General features: G+C 36.8%; 1 long non-coding RNA gene across 1 annotated transcript in view; it reads right to left on the reverse strand.

Moving 5' to 3' along the window:
- The window catches only part of LOC120462070 (uncharacterized), a 94,570-nt gene that overhangs the window by 27,253 nt on the left and 43,422 nt on the right, over positions 1-23,895 (reverse strand). Inside the window, exon 5 of the long non-coding RNA XR_005618302.2 lies at positions 22,745-22,800. This is a non-coding gene — a long non-coding RNA (uncharacterized LOC120462070). The remainder of the gene's footprint in view (positions 1-22,744; positions 22,801-23,895) is intronic.

The following is a 23,895-nucleotide window of genomic DNA, read 5'->3' on the forward strand; positions in this document are numbered from 1 at the left end:
CTTAAGTTCCTTTGTTTGTCTCCAGTACGTGGTGTTCTCCCTCAGTCATTATCAGTTCTTGTTAATGTTTGGTTGTGGTTTTCTCCTGAGTTTTTCCTGGTTCCTACGTGTTTAATGATTAAATTCTTTCTTCTCAAGTTTTTCCTCATCGTGAGTATTTCTATCCACCACGTCTCGTAACAGGCTGTGATTTGGCCGTATGTAGGCTAATCACAAGCTTTTAGTACAACTTTTGTAGTACAATTGTGTACTGTATGAAACAACAATGCGGTGTCTTCCCTCTTGTGATAAATAAATTGTATATTTCAGTTATTTTTACTTCAGAGTTTGCTCAAGTAGGGGGTCGTAGCTAAAAAATAACCGTTTCTTTCTGCGGTTAAATCATCTGCACTGTTTTCTGCTGTATTTTGTATGTTCTTAATTTGCTGGTATTTTTTTCATTTTGCAGGTTTTCTTTAGTTGCAGAGCATTGAGCTATAATTTTACTCATGTAAATGGCCAAAAAGAGTTTCTCTTAAGCAATGATTGGTAACCGCAAATATGAATGAAATACTCAGACAAACAAATCATTCTCTTCCAATCCAATAATCAGCATGCAATTTGTACAAATCTACAGGTCAGACATACACTCAGGCTCTTTGTGAGCAAATGCATCATAACAGGTATAATATAGATCCCAAAACACTGATTTGAAAAACCAACATCACTTTATCCTTTTCAGATACACTGAGGTCAAGACAAAACCGCAGAAAGATGAGAATAAACGCTAATGTAGGGAGACAACACGGTAGAGAGGTGGAAATATGAGAAGGAGGACAGATTTAATTGAAATTGCACTTTCAGTTGCCTATTGGCAGTGAGGGAATGAAAGTGAGATGATAGGGGTTTTGGGAAGAGAAACATTGGAAGTCTGGCTTTTAAAGGAGACTTAACTAGCTTTCGTTGAATGAGTCCACATGTGACTCTTGCTGTCTTTCATGGTTCATGGGTCTTTCATCTTTTCTAAAATCCTTTTTTTTATATTGATTTTGTTTTATTTTAGAGGAGGAACTGATATGATTTGCCAATCCCTTTAGAAAATTTGGCATTGATGGTTACAATAAAACTTTGGCCTATAACAGATAATCAGTTCCATTATTTAAGAGTAAAATGTGTATACATTCATACACCAAGCAAACTAACTTAAACATTGATTTATATATTTTATATTAATTTTAATTTAGGTTTATTCTTGTTCAATTAACACTTAAATGCATACCTGGGATCTTTAGTGATCCTGGACGTTTTTAATTTTTTCATTGTTCATTTTCATTGTTTCATTGCTCCTCATTCATTTTTTGTAAAAGTTGGATATCAACCTGTTTTCCTCAATCAATTCATTATAAACAATATAAAAAGTAAAAAAAAAAAAATTATTGATAAATTATAAGAGAATGCCTCTCTTTCCCATTCTTTTTTTGTAAAAAAACAAAACAATTTTTTTGTAAAAGTGTAGGTATAACCTATTTTAATGCAAAACAATAATTTAATCTTTGATGACTGAATAACTGCAATTCACCTTTATTCCACAAAGTAGCTATGTCTGATATCAATGATGAAGTGATGTTTCGCTCATAGTTACCACAGGCAATAAACAAACAAAAAAATAGGATGTATCATCAGCAAAACTTGAAATCAGTGATTTGCTGCAGAGCATGTACTGAACGCAATCAAATATTTGTCACTGTCACTTGATGGTGGATCTGGTGAATAAGCTGTTAGTGATCAAAATATCGATTTTGAACATGTTGAAAATTATAGTTTTGAGAATTTGTATCAGAATGCGAATATGATCGAGTCAAATGCTGAATGTACAAGGAAATGAGCTCTGATGAGGACAGTGATGATGGTATAAAACATCTGCTCAAACTAAACTCTTCCAAGCTCCAAAAGGTAACAAAATATGCTTGATTTTATTCTTCTGAAATAGTTTCTCTAATATCAGGAGAGTTTTATCCATGTTAGATATAGATCTGACTCGCTAAAGACTCAAATATGTAATAATGATTGGCGAAACATTCATGCCTTTAAGGGTTAATCTGTCATTTTCCAAAAGCCAGTTCATTTCCATGCTTCCTCCACTGCTGGTTAAGTCGAGGATTATCTTAAATAAATACAAGAAATTGTTGTGATCTTCCATGGCATCACACCAAATATCCCCATTCCAGGTCTCAGAAAAGTCTGAGTCTTATGTGACCTTATTGATTGATGGAGTGAGAATCCCACCATCCCATATATTGTTCTCAAAAACAGCATCATCTCATCATATACTGCTACTATTCCTTGAAATATACACCAGCTGTGGTGAGAAAGCTCTATTCCGGGTAAATGAAAGCAATCCGTAGCTGCCCTGATAACCATATACAAGTGTTTTGTTCTCCGAAAAGAAAAAAAAAAAAAAAAGTTGTGGAGATATTGCTTGGAAGAGATTGTTTGCTTCGAACAGAGCAAGTTACAGAAAGAGCATAAACTCTCAGAAAAAAAGGTACAAAAGTTGTCACTGGGGCTGTACCTTTTCAAAAGGTAAACTTTTATCCATTTCATGAGCTAATAAGTACATTTTAGGTGTTAATATGTACATTTTGGGCGCTAATATGTACATTTGAAGTGTTAATATGAACATTTTAAGTGTTAATAATATGTACATTTAAGTGTTAATATGTCCATTTTAGGTGGTAATATGTCCATTTCGGTCAATTTCATGAGCTAATATGTCCATTTTAGGTGCTAATATGTACATTTTGGGTGCTAATATGTACATTGTAAGTGTTAATATGAACATTTTAGGTGTTAAAATGTACATTTAAGTGTTAATATGTACATTTTAGTTGCTAATATGTCCATTTTAGGTGGTACTATGTCCATTTCAGGAGCTAATATGTCAATTTCATGAGCTAATATGTCCATTTTAGGTGGTAATATGTACATTTGAGGTACTAATATGTACATTTTAAGTGTTAATATGTATATTTTAGGTGCTAATATGTACATTTTAGGTGCTAATATGTCAATTTCATGAGCTAATATGTCCTTTTTAGGTGGTAATATGTCCATTGTAGGTGCTAATATGTACCACTGGTACCAATATGCAGCCTTTGGGTACAAAAGTGTACCTTTTGAAAAGGTACAGCCCCAGTGACAGCTTTTGTACCTTTTTTTTCTGAGAGTGTAAGTAATCTATAAAGCTTCAAAAGTCAAACAGTCAGTCAATAATACAAGGCACAATAAAGAAATATTTGAAGCCAGAGTTCAAAGGCAGTGATTTAAAAATTCAGACAGAAATACAGTTATATAATACTGTGGGGTTAGAAACAAAGGAGATTGATGGTTAACGCATGGAAACGTTTTTGACAGACATGAAACGCTAAAGATGACATCTTTCTTTATTTTTATTGTCATATCAGTATCGCTTCATCAGTGCTGTCTGTCCTAATCAGATGGCCGTGCATCTGTGTTTTCAAGAGAAGGAAGTACAAATATCTTCAACTTCAAAATCTTCTAGGCGTTCAACAAACTTTAAAAAAAATAAGGTGACAGTTTGCATGTTTTTTAGTTGAATCCATTTGCTTAATTATTTTAAATAACTCTCCTGACTAAATCTAGAATGTCAATTTGCCATTACTTGTATAACCCTTTGGTTTGGTGTGGATTGCTAAGGGAAAATGGCATCACGTCTTTGCTTAAACTAGATTAAGATTAGATTATGATCAAAGAACAAGGGTAACTCAGTGTCTGGCAGCCTCCTGATTCACTTGTGAAACTGAATGTACACATGCAAGCACCCTTTAAAGAAACATCACTTCCAATTAAAGATGGAGCAGGTTTAATTGCATGTTGTAAAAGGCAAAGCCAAAGAAGCACTTCATCCATAGAGATTTTAGGATGTGCATGGACACAAGAAGAGCATTAAAAACATTTGATGCGTAACTTGAAGCAAACTGCACCGTTAGTGCCCCCAATTTCAAAAAGACCACCTTTTAAACACAGAGATAATTTTTCTATAATTGTTTACTTGAGTGTAGAAAAAGCTTGCATTAAAATGTCCATTTAACTGACAGCATGGGTAGAACATTACATTATTCAATAGAGTTTGATACTGCAATGGCTAATGGCTTGGCAGGCAGACACATTGGAACGAAAAGGAATCCAGAAGTCCGGAGACCACACAGGTCTAAAGAAAAGAGATCGATGTCAGTCAGTGCTACCAAGATGCTTTGCCAAGACATACAACACATTTAATCCAAAACCATTTGCTATTTCTAAAACAAACACATTTGATGTGAGTTCCACTACTGAGACAAGATTATCAGAGTGTAATTTGTAGGAGCAGAGCAGCTGAACGCTTTCAATCCTTTAATTCAGCTTCATTGATAAAGTAAGTTAAAGTAAACAAACAATATCAATCAGTTCCCACGTGTTGTAGATGACTGACACTGGGGATAAGGCCTATGAATATTGGTGAGTGGAATTTCCATGCACATCTCCCTCTCCCACTCTTGAGATGTGTTGTGTGCACACAGGGACCTGGTGCTCAGACTCCTCAGCCGTTTGGGGCTTCAGGTCAACTCGGAAAAAAAGCAAGCTCTCCTCAGGGCAGAGCATCTTCTTTTCTCTGGATGAAGTTGGACGTAGTCACTATGACAGTGCATCTCATGAATGAGCAATGAGCACAAATAAAAATGTCACTGAACTTTTGCTGTGTAACTGTAACAATGAGCACTCAAACACACCAAACCTACAATTACTTAAAACACACACAAAAACTGATTTTGCACATTCATACTGTCAAATCGATTAATAGAAATGTTCAGTACACACACACACACACACACACATATAATATACAGTATACTGTATATAAATATTATTCAGTGTTGGGAGTAACGCATTACAAAAGTAATACATTACAGTAACATATTACTTTTTGCTGTAACGCAGTAGTGTAAGGCATTACTAATCAATTTTCAGTAATATTTTACTCGTTACATGTTCAGTGAGGCTTGTATTACAGTTGTATTACAGTGTATTGTCTGCTTTTACTTCTTAAAGGCAACAGACTATGTGAAAGTTTTAAAGCAGTCTTTTAGTGCCAGTTCAGAGCGGTCGCGTCTGTAACATTGTTTTTTCCTCATAAATGCGAACACGAAAACTAAAATAAAATGAATATTTTAAGTTCTATGGAGACTGGAGAGCCAACCCTTCCTCATCCGATTTGCGCAGTGTAATTAACAGAATTACAAAAAATATATTTTACCTCCTATTTTTTTGTCACGCATGAATGTGTGTCTTTTCCCTAATATTAAAAAAAAACATAGACTGATATTTGTCTAATGTCTGGAGTCCTTTAAGGAAGTAGCCTATATACGTTTCAATACATTTTATTTCAAGTTTTGACTGCAAATGTCATGTCCATAATGCTGGACTTCCCCAATTTTAAATAATTTATCCTCAACTAGTTTTGTGGTGTAGGTCTACGTATTTTATAATGTTAACTTTAAATAATACTAATAGCCTAGTTTAAAGATAAGGCAGCATTGGATCTGGACGGTAAGGAGAATAACGCTGGAGTTGGAAGAGGTGTGTCGCGATTCTGTAGGTTCGTTGATCGAGTCGTGTGGCGAATCGCGATTTCGGTTTCATATTGCATATCGTTACAGCCCAAAAGTTAAGTTCTACTTAGTTATTTTGGTGAAAGTAACTCAAAAGTAATACATGAGTAATGTAACGCATTACAATTCTGGGACAGTAATATTGTAAGGTAATGAATTACTTTTAAATAACAGTAACAAGTAATACCTAATGTATTACAGTTTGGAAGTAACTTGCACAACACTGAATATAATATATACACAGACACACATCTTTTTATAAAATTACAGGAACACGTCTGATATTCGCTTATCTTGGTAAAAGAAGAATACATTACAGATGTTTAGATGATGTTTAGAAAGTTGTGGTTTAAAAATAAACATTCTGACATTAGAGGGTTGTATTATATTTTGTTCACAGCCATCTTTTAAAGTAACTTATTTCACAAACTGTTTGCTCAAGTGTAACTTTTGTTCTGAGTAGTAGCATATGCTATTCACCAGCTAAACATAAAATATGCTAACTGCCTTTCATTGTCTCTTTAATTATAATCTGCACAATGACAACAAAGTTGACACTATAATGTAAATCTAATCTAATCTAAACTCCTGCTAACTGTACACAGACATGTCACCTAATATCACCATTGTAAATTGTTTTGCAAACATGTTTCCATGTTTATTATATGCCATTATGTCAGTATCAGTATTTTATTTCTACCATGCACAAATAAAAATAGTGGCCACTCCCCCTCCTACACTGCACACTGAGTGGCCACTCCCCCTCTCACACTGCATACTGAGTGGCCACTCCCCCTTTCACACTGCACACTGAGGCCACTCCCCCTCTCACACTGGACACTGAGTGGCCACTCCCCCTCTCACACTACATATTAAGGTCACTTCCCCTAACACTGCACACTGAGTATCCACTCCCCCTCTCACACTGCATACTGAGGCCACTCCCCTCACACTGCACACTGAGTGGCCACTCCCCCTCCACACTGAGGCCACTCCCCCTCTCACACTACACACTGAGTGGCCACTCCCCCTCTCACACTGGACACTGAGTGGCCACTCCCCCTCCACATTACACACTGAGTGGCCACTAGAGAGTTGTGGTTTAAATATATCTGATTTTTTTCATCATTTGTAGTAGCCTATTTACAAATGTTTACTCAAGCATAGTGTTTTCTCAGAGTTCACTGTGTAGCTAAGATCTGAACCTCCCCTGAATCATCATGCTTATTCATTTGAGGATGTTAACTGAATTAAGTCAGCTACACTGTTTAATTCTGAAAATTATATTTTATTCTGGTGCGCTTAACGCTATCGTTTCCTCAGAGTTTAGGATCCTGTGTAATAGTAGCCTAGGCTATACAGCAACTCAAACATATCAAATCAATAATTACTAAAAACACACAAAGAGATTTTGCACGGAATTCACGAAAAATCAGAAATCACTACAAAAACATGTAACACAGAGACTTTAGGTATGTTTACATTCACATATTTTTTTCAGGCCGAGTGAATCCAGTCCAATTTCGGTTTTAGGAAGCTCTGTTTATAGGAAACCTAAACTTTGCAATTCGATTCACATATTTGTTTAGATGTGTATTACATGTAGTCCAAACAAAACTTAAAATGAGCCATTAACTGTGGGGCTTTTTCACACTAGAAATAGTTAACCCTGGGTCATTCGAAACACTGGGTCAATGGAATCCTGGGTTATCTTGTATCACATTTCACACTGCTCATAATTCACCAGGTTTACCAATAATCCTGGGTATTCATAAGCTGTCGTTTCACACTGTACTTTCCTAAACCCTGGGTTAATGTTCTTATATGCATATGTATGTATGTTTAAAGGCATTGCGCATCATGTACTATCAAGCTTTTCCTAAATGGCCTATAAAGGTAAGAATGAAACAAACTCCTCTTAACTCCAATTGACACATTTTCTAGTTGCTAGTTAGCCGTAACATTGTAAGGCCCGTTTCACACAGAACATGTTTTTCCATTCCACTGCACTTGTTACGGAACTCAGACTCGGAGACAGAGTAATGAGGTGAACAGAATGTTTTATTGACAGCACTGAGCGTAATGGCAGAAATCAGGTGAGTAGACAGAGCAATACTTGAGATGGATGGAGATGGATTTTCATTGAAATGTCCTTTAGATGTGGGGGATCACGGATGGCTGGATAGATGGATGGGCTGGCTGAAGCACACACCTCGCTGACTGGTAAGTATGGAGATACACAGAGGAACAACAGGGAGACCGACACTGGAGAATATCGCTGGAGACAGGTAAGTAGTCCACATTGTAAGAGACTGCACCGTGGCCTGACCTGGTACGAAGTGTTCTTTTATGAGGTGACGTCAACAAGGCTGATGGATAACAGGTGAGGGTGCACAGCAAAAACTGCGGCATGTTGCATTTCTACTATGGCAACGTCGCCATCTTCGTGCTCGCAACATTGTAACAATGTAGAATTGTAAGACGCGACAGGGTTGTTGCAACGTTGTTTCACAACATTCAGCAACTGCTAAACGACTTTTTGACAATTAACTTTTTTATGCCAGATATAGATATCCCCCATTTAGCATGTAATGTTTTGTGGTTAATTTTTAATTAGTCAGATGTTAGATAATTATATACTTTTATTGTTTATCCTTTTTATTATTTATGGACCTAACAGTAAATTAATTATAATCAACACTTGCAACACTTTGAAGAGTAAACATGACATAGAAGGTTAGCTAATTCATCTTTATTGAAACTGCATATGGCAATCAAATAGCACTTCCAAAAGTCATTAACAAAAAACAAATATAGAAATGTATTTATTTTTTCCAAGTATAATAAATAAAACATAAAAAAGCAAAGACAGATCAGAAAATGTAATGAACAAAACTGGGTTTTGAATGGCGTTTCCAAAAAAAAAAGAGAGAGAAAAAACAGTAACGTGCAACAAGTATGCGCTTAAGTCGCTGTCAGTTCAAGGAGTGCTGAAATGTCAAATCATTATTAAAGTCTTTTTTGCTACATTATGGCTTATAACTTTTGGCAAATTTTTTTTTAAATATTTGTCATACCTGACCACAAGATGTTGAACACTTTTCAATGGTAAGGATTAAAGGATATCTGAAAAAATATAGCTAAAGTTAGCATACACTGGTACTGTAATTTAAACAAGATTGCAAACTCCATGAATTATCAGTTAACGTTATTCCCTTCAGTTAGACAGAACAAATAAATGTTACATTAGACAAGGAAGTTGTAGGATGTGTTTGAAAACTTTCGTATCTTATTTAGTTGAGGTAAATTAAACACAATACTCACGTATCCTTGCTTGATGAAGATTGAGACGGCCCAGCAGTCAGTTGAAATTTTAAAGGCTGATTCACACTTCAGAGCAGTGACAAGTACCCTACATAAGTCATCCAGTGTTGTCCAGACACAACCTTAAGCTATGGCCCTGAACAGTGTTTCAATAAACGAGACAACCTTCACCACACAATGTTATAGCAAACTTTTGGCCATGTTGTTAAAACGTTGTTAGAAGGTTGGGTACGTTCATCCAACGTTCTAAGTTTGCTGGGTGATTGCTGAAAATGTGCAGGTGCAACACATTCTCATCCCAAGATGTCATCTAACTGACGCTTTTGACCATACGTCAACATCTGATGTTTTAGGTCACCCTTTAACGTCAGTTAGATGATGCTATCCTAGGGCGTCATCTAACTGACGCTTTACCTTTAGCAGGTTTAGGTCTGGGGTAGGGTTAGGGTTAGAGTCATCTAACTGACGTTAAAGGGTGCCCTAAAACGTCGGATGAACCTAGAACAGGCTGGCAGGTGTGCAAAAGGAGGGATGATGGGAAATGTAGTGCTTGACGGTGACTGAGTTGGTGCCTGTGACAGCATTACTTTCCCATTGTTTTTTAATGTAAACGTGCTAGAAGGACGCCTTTAACCACTGCACTCGCGTTGTAACCCCGTTTCTAAATTACAAGTGTGAAACGTTCCTCTCTCTGTGGTTAAAATGGGGGGTTTAGAATGACTAGAACGATGGTGGGTTTGGACTTCTGTCCTCTTTCAGTAGTAAGTCAGTATTTTAGGAAATGTTCTGTTACATATTTTTAACCGATTTATGACGTCCTACCGCAACCTGGGACACAATGTTGCCGTCGGACAAATGTTTGCTGGGGTATAACTGCTTTTCTTGGAGTAGCAGCGAATCCTAACCTCAGCCTCATCTCCATACTATGCTCCAGCTGCATGTGTCATATTTAGGTCTTTCTATATAGGTTACATAAAACCCAACTGTACATTTTGGTCTCTGTTCCTATGCTTTTGTCCTGCCCTACTTTTTAGTTTTCCTACAACAAGAGGTTTGTCAGCTCATTTGTCAAAGAACAGGTGAAGCCCTATACTGATTATGTAGGCTGACACATCAGGGCTTTGAGACTCAGGGAAACTGTTCTGCCCACTTCGTAGGGTAATGCATGGACTGCAGCCTAACTGACTTTTTATATGGAGAAGGAAGGATGTTCCCAATTGACAGTTTTTTCAAAAGAAGTTATGTGTTCTGACAGGTTTATTTATTTATTTTTTAAATGAACAAAAATCAGACGTGTCTTAACAAAATGAACAAGATTAAAATAGAAGCAAAAAGTAGGGTAAAAACTTTTCATTTTCTAAAAGTGAGAATCATTTTTGAAAATGTAGGAGAAAAATGTAAGAGTTTGTCTAACAAAACGTTTAAAGATGCATTTGCACAATAGTTGAGTGCAAAATTTTAGAGGTCCTCATCTGTGCCCCCTAAAGGAGTTATAAAGCAAAAATATTGAGATATACGAAATATGAGTGGATAATATAAACCGTGAGATCGGTTCAGACAGCAGTATTATTCTGTGATTGCACTTTGCCTCAAAATTTAAAAGCAATTTGATAGTGCAGACACTGGTGTCATGGCTAAAAGCCTGTCAAAGTAAGGTGGGAAATAATATCAGATGAAAATTCATTTATACTAGTAGCCATAAGACATAAGACATCACTGGTGAATGAGAGAAAAAAAAGAACTGGAAAGTATTTAATAAAAGGTTTACCTGCTTTCCAATAATAAAGCAGCTTAGAATGAAATTGAAATTAAAGAAAATTCTGCAAATCTTGACAAAATAAAATCCACTGACTCAAACCTTTTTCCGATGAAATAAAGAGTTTGCTCAAGGCTCTTTAGTTTATAAGACGTGCATTCAGACCTACTCTCGCACATAATAGTATCTCACAATAGCCCCACATTCACAGTCTCTATATTTAACTTCAGCTTTTAATTAGAATAATAAAAAATGTAAAAGATGTGGAAATGACTGAGGGGCAGAGTGGAAATTAAATGTCCTCATCCCTACAGAAATGAGTATTAAAAGCACTCTCTCCTGAATAAGACTAAGATCATTATTTGACAAAGCAAGATTTGGAGCAAGATTTTGTTTCTTTGTGAATATTGTTGCCAAGGGTGTATACAATTACCGCATCTGCTTTTGTCAAATGTGTCTGCAGTTCTCATTTGCCTTTTCTCAAGAGCAAAACAATATAATCTTATGTGAGTCATTAAAGGAAATTTAATCTTAAATTTGCATAACAGAACAATTATTGTGCACCTAATCAGCCTTTCCAAACTGGTAAAACAAGAAAAAAACACTGTTGTTTGACTGCTGTTCAAAGACTGAAAACTAAGAGTGATTGTTGATGCCAACCGATAAAGAAACACTTTACAATACGTTTTAATGTCTTGACATAGATATCAACTCTTTTCACTGCATTTATCAATGTGCACCATATCATTAAAACATATTGTGGTCAGTAAGATCTCTGCTCACCAAGGCTGCATTTGTTTGATAAAAAAGAAACATTTGGAAATAGTATTTCAATTTAAAACAAATGTTTATAATGAAATGAAGAATTCAGCATATTTAAAATTGTAATTTATGTCTCTGATGGCAAAGCAAATTAAGAAAACAAACCATTTGACAACACATTTGCTGCAAATACAACTCAACCAAATACAGAAACATTCTGCAAATACTCACAACAAATACTCACAACTCAACCAAATACAGAAACATGCTGCAAATACTCACAACACAACCAAATACAGAAACATTCTGCAAATACTCACAACAAATACGCACAACTCAACCAAATACAGAAACATGCTGCAAATACTCACAACACAACTAAATACAGAAACAAACTGCAGATACTCACAACTCAACCAAAAACAGAAATGTGCTGCAAATACTCACAAAAAATACTCACAACTCAACCAAATACAGAAACATGCTGCAAATACTCACAAAAAATACTCACAACTCAACCAAATACAGAAACATGCTGCAAATACTCACAAAAAATACTCACAACTCAACCAAATACAGAAACATGCTGCAAATACTCACAAAAAATACTCACAACTCAACCAAATACAGAAACATGCTGCAAATACTCACAAAAAATACTCACAACTCAACCAAATACAGAAACATGCCGCAAATACTCACAACACAACCAAATACAGAAACACACTGCAAATTCTCACAACTAAACCAAACACAGAAACATGCTGCAAATACTCACAACCAAATATAGAAACACACTGCAAATACTCACAACATAACCAAATACAGAAACACACTGTAAAAACTCACAACTCAACCAAATACAGAAACACACTACAATTACTCACAACTCAACAGATATAGAAACACACTGCAAATACTCACAACTCAACCAAATACAGAAACATGCTGCAAATACTCACAACACAACCAAATACAGAAACACACACTGCAAATACTCACAACTAAACCAAATACAGAAACATGCTGCAAATACTCAAAACCGAATATAGAAACACACTTCAAATACTTACAACTCAACCAAATACAGAAACACACTGTAAAAACTCACAACTCAACCAAATACAGAAACATACTGCAAATACTCACAACTCAACCAAATACAGAAACATGCTGCAAATACTGATAACAAATACTAAAGCAACATGCTTGAACTTCCGTTTACCACAACTGATGTTTATGTGAATAAAAGCCTAAATTCAGTCTATTCATCATATAAAGTGATCTGTCTCCTCAGAAAATTTGAACTAAACTGCTCAATTCAAATGGATTAGTTTTAATATCTTTTTATGGCAAAGTGGCAAAGTTGTAGTTGCATAGCTGTTTATGGAAAATACAGAAAGCTCTCAGATTTAATCAAAAAGATATTGATTTGTGTACTGAAGGTGAACGAAAGTCTTGCGGGTTTGAAACATGGGGGCGAGTAATTAATGACAGAATTTTCATTTCTGGGTGAACTAACCCTTTATTAACAAAATAAATCAGGTAACTGTTGGTTTCATGACTTTTAAATGTACTCTACCTTTAGTCATAGTAGACTCTTTTATTAAAGCAAATCACAAATGAGCACATCATAAGCAATTTATCATACAAGGGCTATACTTGCAGTTCCAAAATGATCATCCCAGAGATAAGCTGGAAAAATACAGAGGTCAGAGTACAAAAAGGATCATGAGAAGTAAAAGAAAGAAGACAATAAGAGTTGCTTTTGAGCAATAGCCAGTGGTCTGAATATCCCTTTTAATAAATAAACAGGCAGCAGCTCAGCAGACCAACTGAGACACCAGGCAACACTCTATCTATCATCCCAGTAATGACTATGTTTTTCAGACTGGAAAAGGCTAAGCAAAAGGAGTATTTTCCGAGGACTTTTTTCAAGCAAGGACCTGAGGGATTGAGTGAAATGATGTGTCATCATCAAAATGACATGTCAGTGAACAAAATGTCACGGGGGCTTGGGATGCCACCTGTCCGGCCCTCGAGCTGCTTTCCAGCAGATGTCCTCCAGACAGGAAGGACAGGAATGGAGCTTCTATGCCCATCTGCATGATGAGGTGTTAATGAGGCCGGTCTGATATGTAGCCCCGACTCCCAGGGAACTCATTACGGGCCCTGTCAAATACAGTGAGCGGTTTGCTGGGTGGTGAGTTACACAGGGTCCACTGCTCTCAACACAGTAATTCAGCAAATGGCAGAGGACTATTGCAGCCCCAAATGAAAAATAGCATTCAGTGAGATTTTTTTTCTCTTTCTCCACCTTTTTTGCTCTTCTAATAAGGGTAAGAAAAATGTGTAATATCAAAATACTAAAATCCTTGAGGCCATCACTAGAAAAGAAATATTACAACTGAAATATATGAAGAGTTCAGATGCAAAAGCCTCTAAATGCCATTTGAAATGTTCTTCTTTAATGATGATTTTTATCAAACTTGTATATTTAAGTTCAGTAATTTCACTTAAATAACAATTAATAGGTAATTATCATTGCCATTTAAGTGAAATCGTTGAACTTAAATATACAAGCTTGATAAAAATTAACATTCTAGAAGAAAATTTCAAATGGCACTTAGAGGCTTTTGCATCTGAACTCTTCATATTTAATATCTTATTTTTAAAAAGTTTGTACCATACAGCAAAATGGGCATCAAGTGGAGAGTTTTGCGTAAATACATTAGTTCACCCTTTTGTTAAACAACATTAGACATTTTGAAATGTTTCTGAAGAACAGTGATAGTTTATAATCACCATAGTGAAAACATTAAAGACTTGAGTAACACTTTATTTCCACTTCAGACATTCTGCTAACTAGAAGTAACTTTGTTAACTTAAAGCTAACGCTTGATGGCTGTCAAGTCTTCATCGTCAGTTAGGATCCTGGGTGTGGTCTTGGATACCAATCCTTTATTTGAAAGCCACGTTTCTAGCATCTGTTTAACTGCATTCTTCCATCTTGAAAATATATCTAAATTATGATATATGCTCTCAATGCCAAATGTGAAACAGCTAGTTACTGCGTTCATGACCTCAAGGGTAGATTATGGTAATGCTCTGGGTGGTTAGACTGCACACTTAATAAACAAACTTCAGCTATCCGAAATGCAGAAGCTAGAGGTATGACAATATTAGACGGGTTCTGTCAACACTGTAACGGCTTCCTATTAAACATTGAATGCATTTTTTAATCTTGCTGATTACTTACAAAGCACTAAAATTTGGTTTAGCTCCCCAGTTCTTGAGCTCTTAACGCATAATAGTCCTTCACGTCTATTGCAGCCTCAAAATTCTGTCCAGTTGTTAATCAACTGCACGTGGTAGATCCTTTTCCTATTTAACACCTAAACTTTGGAATAGTCTTCAAAGAATTGTCCAAGAAGCAGACATACTCCAGCTTAAATCGAGACAGATCTCTTTAACCTGGCATGCACATAGAATATTATAAATTTATATTATTCAAATCAGTTAAATGATTGTTAGGCTGCATAAACTAGGTCAGACGGAACCGGGAACACTTCCTATAACACCCTTTGCACTCATTACATCATAAGAAGAATGTTTTCTAAGATAACATTAGTCTCTGTTTATCCCAAGGTTTACTGTAGTCAGCCGTATCCAGGCCGTATCCAATCAGATGGTGGACATGCGCCTAGACACGACCACAACGAATCCCTGAAGTGCCCTTCACTCTCCCTTGTAAAGGCCTCATCGACATCGACATGACAGCCAGTGGTACTGATCCCCAACAAACCCGTTGTGACGAGGGGGGCGTGGTTCAGCAAGGTCTGCCCCGAGAGAGCTGGGAGATGAGCAGGTAGCAGTAGGTCAAGTACATAATGAGAAACACCTGTCTTGCAGTAATTGGCGCGGAGAGATCGCTTAAAGCCACCGAGGATTGGTGCTGGCAGAGAGAGATCAACAAAACCCCACATTCCTCAGTAACACCAACGCTGACTTCTTTCTTCCTTCCTTCCCTCAAACTTTATCACACTGGTGTCGAAACCCGGAAGGAAGATGTCAGGGTCGACGTTACTGAGGATCGTGGGTTTTCATTGATCTTGGCACAAATTATCCATAGACATACACACTGTGCTACGCATAAACTCCAAAATAAACACAACACAATCTCTCCTAGAGATCTCCAGAGGGTTCACTGCACCCATGAGTCAGTCTGTCTCTCTCTCTCTTTCACATGTTTATTTTTATTTATTTTTTAAATCTTTTTTAAGGCATGTTCATAAAAGCTATACTTAAATGCTGTAATTGGACTAAGGACTAATCCTGGCTTAAGCTCAGCCCTGTCTGTGAAACCAGGCCTATATTTATAACATAGGTCAACAATTGTCTTGGCCATCAAAGGAATCTAAGGTGTAACTTCTCTGAACCAATGTTGATACTTAAATGATAAATAAATGGGAACTCCATAAAATCTACTGAGCTATGAAAAAAGCAAGCTTTCCACAATCAATGATTTATGTGATCAGAGACAGACATTATGTGAATGCTCATAAATCTTTCTTCACATGGCGGGAAAGCTTTTAATTAGCAAACAAGCAAAAAAGTGAAGGTGAAGATGGGGTGTGGGATGAGTCAGTGAAGACCTGCAAGAAAATATAAGTGATAGCCTATATCAAGAGGGAAATCCTTGAATTTCGAAATCAAAGAATCTGAGGGCAACTTACAACCACTATAAAGTTGGGGAACTGTCATGTTAAAACTGCTATGACCAGAGGCAAGAATTATAGACTGACAGTGAAATGGCTCTGTGGCTTTTTATTCCCATCACTGAGATTGTAGCCATTAGAATCCAGATAAACACATTTGGTTTTACCACCAACGCTCTCACACTCATGTTGCTTGGAAGAATAAAATGGTACACCCTGCCATGGCACAATGGATGCCTGATAGCTTTCTGTGTCTTTTTTAAGATTTTTTCTGCATTAAATAATAAAGTATCAAACAAAGTGGTATGACTTGCAATGACTTTTAACCAGTTTGCATCAAGGTCAATGCTGTGTAAGGCCTGAATCCACTTCCCATACCTGCTTTTCAGTACATCTGTGAATATAAAGTCACCTAATTAATATTCATGAGCCAAGCTTATAATGTCTACCAGTCCCCCATCAAATGTATTTTTGTGAGAGAAAACAAAATCATGAAAATGTACACTTTTCACTTAAAAAAAAGATTCCACTTGACATTTTATTATCTAATGCAATGGCATTTCACACTTTTTGGGGTGGATCTATGCAAACACAATTCTGCAAAACAAAAAACTAATTATTTTTAAATAAACATACAATTTTTTCCTTATTTTCTCGTAAATATGAGCAGTCAAATTAAATTTGTATAACTGATGTAGGCCACCCACTGTGAATAGTATGGCTGCATATAGGAAGCCCCATCTGTGCAAGCATCCTCATAACATCAAGATAACATTAGTGATCAATCGTGATACCTCAATACATGGCTTGCCACATGAGAGCGAATGCAGCTAGTAATGACACTCGCATCTATTGCCTGATAAAGGCTGCCATTCTGCTCAGCCTCTGTAAAAGATCCAAACCCTTGCCAGACATAAAAACAAACACAGTTGACAGTTGATTATTTCACTGATAGTAATCCTGCCACCCCTAAATCATGCTTTGTTTGGTTTCTTTATATTATATTTGTCAAAAATAAATACATAAAAATAAGGATAATGTGAAAATAGAACTAAATGATAATGAAAGTTCAACAGACCACAATGCAATTTTAATAAGCCAATTTGTGTTCACATAATCTAAATTATTACTGCCAATCTATTTAAATATTTAAAGGGATACTTCACCTCTGGAAAGATGAATGTGCTTTTAAAATGGGTCATTTATGTAGAAGGAATGTGAAATTATTTTTGATTTTGGAGCTTTCTAGCCTGAGAAAAGCCAGAAAATGTATTTATGGCTTATGTGGATGAAAGACAACAACTCCCAGAATGCACCTGCTTCACTGCCCTTGGAGGCCACGCCTAGTGGTAAGAGAGCGCAGCAGTTAAACAACAAGTCTAGGCTACTAGTGAGTCTCCATGATGAGTCTGCCCGAAAATGTGTTTCAAGATCGCCCAAAATGTCCAGGATTCGGCTTTTGCGTTCTACAATCGCCATTCATTATGTTTACTGTGGCGAGCAGGATGAGGCTAGGGCCGAGGGAGAATGGCATGCCGGTGCAACACCTGTGAGACGCACAGGAGGAGCAGGAATTTTCTTAGTAATGTTAAAACGCACATCAACAGATCACTTGTTTAGCGTTCATATAAACACTATACATTCAGATTCACCAATCGGAATAAATTCTGTTAGATTATAACAAAAGGTGTGCATGTAAACAATGAATAGTGACTGCAGAAAGCAAAAGCTGAATCCCGGACGTCGACGTCCATGTCTGGGAAAAAGGCGATGGTAACCCCTGCTACCCAGCTTTCTCAGCAGAACAAGAGCCTGGTAGCTTAGCTTCCAAAAAAAAAAAGGCTGACATTATAGCTATGTCCCAATGTGAAGGCTGCATCCTCCGAAGGCCGTATTTGAAGGACGCTTGGCCGTACTTGAAGGCCGATTGAGTCACATTGGCGCGACGAAGGACGTCCCAATTCAAAAGCTACACCCTCCGAAGAGGCTCAACATTTGATGAAATAAAGTACCAGACTGACTGTCAGGTCAGGATAGTCAGCGACCAGGGAAAGACACATAGAAAACTACATGTAGCACTGACCGACATGGCCTGTAGACAAGCAAGAAATGCGCACACGCAATGAATGCAACGAATCAGCAAAGACATGACGGAAAGGAGCGCATATAAAGGGAGCGCTGGACCACTGGGCTTGGGGGCTCCTGAACTACAATGGTTTTTTGGACCTTGTAACTTGGGTCCTCCTGCACCAATGTCTTTGAGCCTTCCTGACTTGAGTCCTCCAGGACAACTGGATTTGGGACCATCAGAATCGGGTCCTCCGACACTGGACTTGAATGCACCTAACTTGGGCCCTCCTGGGCCAATGGTTTTGTTACCTCGTGATTCGTGTCTTTCTGGACCAATGGTTTTAGGGCATTCTACTTCATAGCATGGGCCCTCCTTCCCTCTTGCTTCCAGGGCCACAATGCATGATCAGACACTTCGGGGGTGACTGAAATTGGCTCGTCTGACACTGGGGTGACTAGAATTGACTCGGCTGACTCTGGGATGACTGGAACTATCTCATCCGAGTCTGAGATGACTGCACTACCTTGGCTGACACAGAGCCATGTGCTCAAGCCCAAGACAGACAAAGAAACATTAAACAAAGATAAGACAGACAAGACAGTCTGTGCCATCTAGAGTTTCATGACTGAACTTTGTCAAAACAGATAAGACAGCCTGTCCCATCTAGTTTCATTACATACATTTGAAAATATTACAGTATATACACTCTAAAAAATGCTGGGTTGTTTGAACCCAATTTTGGGTAAAATATGGACAAACCCAGCCATCGGGTTACATTTTTAAATTACATTTTTAACCCAATGGCTGGGTTTGTCCATATTTTACCCAAAATTGGGTTCAAACAACCCAGCATTTTTTAGAGTGTAGTGACATGAATGTGATTATGTTATAAATTATGATCTACAATTAATAAATATGTCAAAATATGTAAAATGATGACAGACTTTATTCCTTTAAGACTAAAAAGCAATTATCTGACCTTGGTTGACAAATGGTACCATTTTCCCAAAACTCTTTATCCTCTGCACTCGTTTTACACACACTTTGCCAAATGCATCTCTCTGCTGTCCAAGTGAGACTCTATAGCAATGTCAAAAGGACAAGAAATGTTGGCCATCAGATTAATTTATTTTTTAGCAGTTTCAGGTGGTATTCTTGGCCTCTTAGTTCCAGGTGGCCTTGCTGGCTATAGGTGATGTCGGAGTCCCACAGAGTGTTTGACAGAACTGTCAGATTTGCAGAGTTGATCAAGTGTTTTATCAGCACCCACCAGATAGCACACCTCTCGCCTCAAGCTGAAGTTCAAAGGCTTCAACCATCAGGAAGTGCTCCATAATGCCACTCCATGGAAAATGGCATAGCAATAAATCACGCACAACTGAGAAATCATGCACATCTAAACTCACACAATCGCCAAGGGGTGTTAATCCAGTTAAAGTCCAAAGGACAGTTGGAGGAGAAAACATCCACAGTTCCACATTCAGTTGTGCAATGGATATGATGAAAATGCTTTCAGAATTGTTGGACAGCAAGCAGGAAAAAATTTGAAAAAAAGAGGTCACTTTTTTTTTTCACAGGACTGGAAGATATCTAATTTTCCTGTTTGATTATCATGACATGCATGGTCTTTTTTTGAAATGCTTTAATTAGGTCTACTAAGGTTCAAGAATTAAGCCTTTTTTTCTGAGAAAAAACACAAATCCCTTTAATCATTATTGATCTAATTCAGCTTTAGTTATCTGCCCTTCATTTGGACTCTGTTAATAAATGGGCTGACAGCACAAGCAGTGGCCTCCTGTCAGACACACGACGTGACTGTAATCTACAGATTAACGCTGATTCAACCTTTTCTTTATCCTCACACACAGAACTAGTTTGTACTCAACACTGGTTACATGTTTTTAAAAACTGGAACCAACATATTTTAGTGACTTTTGGTCTTGGTAAAGTCACCATCATACAATCAATATTGACAATTCTTGTTTTTTTTTTTTTTTTTTTTTTTGTTTTTTTTTTTATGGAATATTGCAGTGTTTGTTATGAAAGATCACAACATGGGTCTAAATAAATAGATCTTTTCTATATCTTTGCAAGAAATTAATTTCATCATTTGTGATGCGATCTGGGGTTGGGGTTGCCTCTCAACGCCAAGAAAAGGACCACTTTTCTAGGTGTAGCTATTCTCACAGCCGTAATGGGGTCTGATGGGAACTGAATCACTTTTGAACCACTCACCAAATTTTTTGAGCCATTGTGTAATTTGTTTCCTAAAAGTCAGTTGTCTCATAAATATTTGATTTAGTATTTTTTTCTAGTCTAGAACCCTGTTTTATTTAGGAGTATGCAGTGTAGATTGAATGTGATGGATGGAGCTGCCATGAAACACATAGTACAAAAGCAATAAATAGACAAACATATCTCTCTGTTCTGTTCTCTCTTGTCGCACACAATAGCAAAAATACTGCAAAACCAGGCAGAATGAATGAATCTTATGAATTATGTTCAACTCAACTCAACTCAACTCATGAATTGAACTGGTAGTGTACTTGAGGCTTGCGATTTGAACACTGAAAACCCTAATGAAACCGTACAATATTATTGACCTATTTTTAGTATAAGGACCAGAACCTGCATCATGAGTTTCTCAAAAAATCATTCGAAGTAATTATGGAATCACTACATAGAAAAACAAACTTCCCAATAAATCGCATCCAGAAAAACACAGACCTACAGAATCTGTCACCCGCATCCATCACATTCTGCTATGCTATTACTGATTATCAGATGTTTATATGCCATAAATCTTGTAGAAGTTTTGTGTTCAGGATTTGGAAATATGTGAAATATCTATCTCTGTCATCGCCAGTTGTCTGCCTGTGGCATGACAATTATTCACGTCTAATTCCAGTGAAGCAACACTTCTGGGACAGAGAGCCGGAAGAACATGAAACTTCAATCTGTAGCTTGTTCACTGTGCTGTCTCAGATATGGGCAAACACATCAGAAATGTCTGACATCCACCTACATCAGTGCCATCAAGGCAAATGTGGATTTGCAGCTCATCTGAGCTCCCTGAATTATTGCCTACTTGTCACATTGTGAATTCTGGCTCTCATTTTGTGAATATGAAACTGTCAAATGGTCAGAAACAAACTTGATAATACAGTTTGTCTTTATATTGATTTGCAAGGGAAACTACTTTTACTGGAAGGATATTTTGGGGGTATTAGCCTTGAAAATTGTTGGATGCTACATTGTTTCTGTCATGCACCTTGATTCTAATGGTTTTATTGTGTTGCTGTAATCGGTGAGCGCTAACTATATAACGACCTTAAAAAAACATCACATGCCTCAGGACAAAACATGCAAGGAAACCACTGCTAAATCTCTGTAAATGTCAAAAGGTGTAAAGGGCAGTATGGTGGGTTGTTTAAAACGAGAACATTGATGCAATATTCACGTGCTGGTTGTGGGCCACCAATAGCTACCAACATTCTTGGTATACCAGTAATAACCAAGCTACTAATATTCTACTTATATAAACAACAAATAAAATTATATATATATATATATATATATATATATATATATATATATATATATATATATATATCATATATTATTTAAAATGAAGAATAACAAAAGTGTTATGGGTTTCTAACGGCATGAGGGTGAGTAATTGATGACAGAATTTTCATTTTTGGGTGATCTACACTTTATAGAAGTGCTCTAGCCCACTAGAAAATCTAAATTAACATAATATATTGGATGTAATGTATTTATTGCATAAGTAAACCCATAGTAAAAAAAATTAAGTTGTAATAAAACAGATTATTGGCATATGGTTTCAGCTGACACTGTATTCAACAGAAAACAGTAAACATTTTATGCGTTTTGGCCGTTCATTTACACGACAAATAGCGTTTTGAGGCCTGAAAACATAAACCTTTGAAAACAGGTTTTGAAACCAATGCCATTACCATCTCCTTGTAAACAACACAAACTTGAATTTGTGTAAACGGTGACATCATGCTAATGCTTGGCAAAATGGTGACCGGAGAGATGAAGGGAACACAGGTGAATCAACACAGGAGATAAGGTACCGTGATTTTGTCAAGTAAGACATGGTCCTGGATCAACATATTTTGTTGATCCTGGATCAACATTCCTGTCCCAAAAATGCAGTCTTAACTCAATCGCTACCCCTAAACCTATAACTTTTCCCTAAAATCAGAGGGTAATGAAAGGTGAATGACACTAATGTTTAAGTACTTCACCCTGGTTCTAAGCCTAAACTTGACATAAACTGTAAACTTGTCCCTCAAATCTGATTGGTTAATTGGAAAGTTGATCCAGGATCAACAACAATGTTGATCCAGGAACATGTGCTACTTGGGTCAAATCACATTCACCTTGTTTCTCCAATGATCTCCTTTGTCTTTGTGCCTGAACCCTGTTTACTCACCGTGTTCATCAAGAGGTCTGTGCTTCATCCAGTTCTTCTACCATCATCCCCATTCACTGCAAAGAAAAGAAATACAATTAAGTTATCCACCAGCATTAACTCAGTAACTGTTTATCTGCCATTTGCTGACTTGAACTGTCCCATTCGTCCATCTGTTCAATAAACAATTGTTTGGATTGTTTATATCTGTTCTTGAGTCTGGTTTAGCCAGACAGAAAATAGTTTCTACACCAAACTTTTTTCAGTATAGGACACATGCTTATTTCACATAAACTTAGCAAAAAATCCAGGAACCATAATGTGATTAAACAAATGCAAGAACATTAGTGAAATATCGATTGCATAATTGGATCACAGTCACTTAGTCCCATTGTTGTGACTAGACCAATTAGCTTTCCAATATATAGAAGTGTTCCATTTTATATTTAGCTCTCTCTCATACTCTGCTCATAAAGGAGAAAATGAACACATTTATCCCAGTGTGCTAGCTTTCACGTACGGTTTTTAAATAACAAATTGTAAATCATAAAAACAATAAAAATGGTTTCTATTTCTTCCTGTAGTCTTGAGCAAAAAAAAAAAAAAAAATCAATAAATGTTTATTTATACTATTGTCACTTGAAGTTGAAATGTCTCAGGTAATTCATTGAAACAGTTTTGTTTCACATTATGTTATTCTGTTGAAGACTAGCGCTATTTGTTTACTCTGCTAATGTTGTTGTGTCATGCCCCCGGGGTTATAATTTCAACACAGTTGTTTTATTAATACAGAGATTCCATCTTGCACTAATTGTTTTAGCTTTAATATATGAGGGGGAAAGATAAAGAACGGTATTTTCACTTTTATATATCCACATGTCTACACCACTTATAAAGTTTTACAGACGTCTTTGTAGAGTCGCCTTCATGTTTCTCATGCAGCATGAACAGATGAACTCAGTGGATGAGTCCATGTCTCAGAATCCTGAGCTGAGCACACAGGACTATAATCTTTCCTTGGCTCATTTTCTCCCTAATGAGATGAAGATCAAAGATAATAGAGGTTCCAAAACAAACAGCTGGCTCTATCTCAACACAGAACCCAATCAATTTCCACACATCCTGGGCCTAAAATGAAGACACTCAGATAAGCGATTTATTATAAAGAGAAT

This window comes from Pimephales promelas, chromosome 10 (genome assembly GCF_988280905.1).
Source record: "Pimephales promelas chromosome 10, fPimPro1.hap1.1, whole genome shotgun sequence".
NCBI classification, from domain to species: domain Eukaryota; kingdom Metazoa; phylum Chordata; class Actinopteri; order Cypriniformes; family Leuciscidae; genus Pimephales; species Pimephales promelas.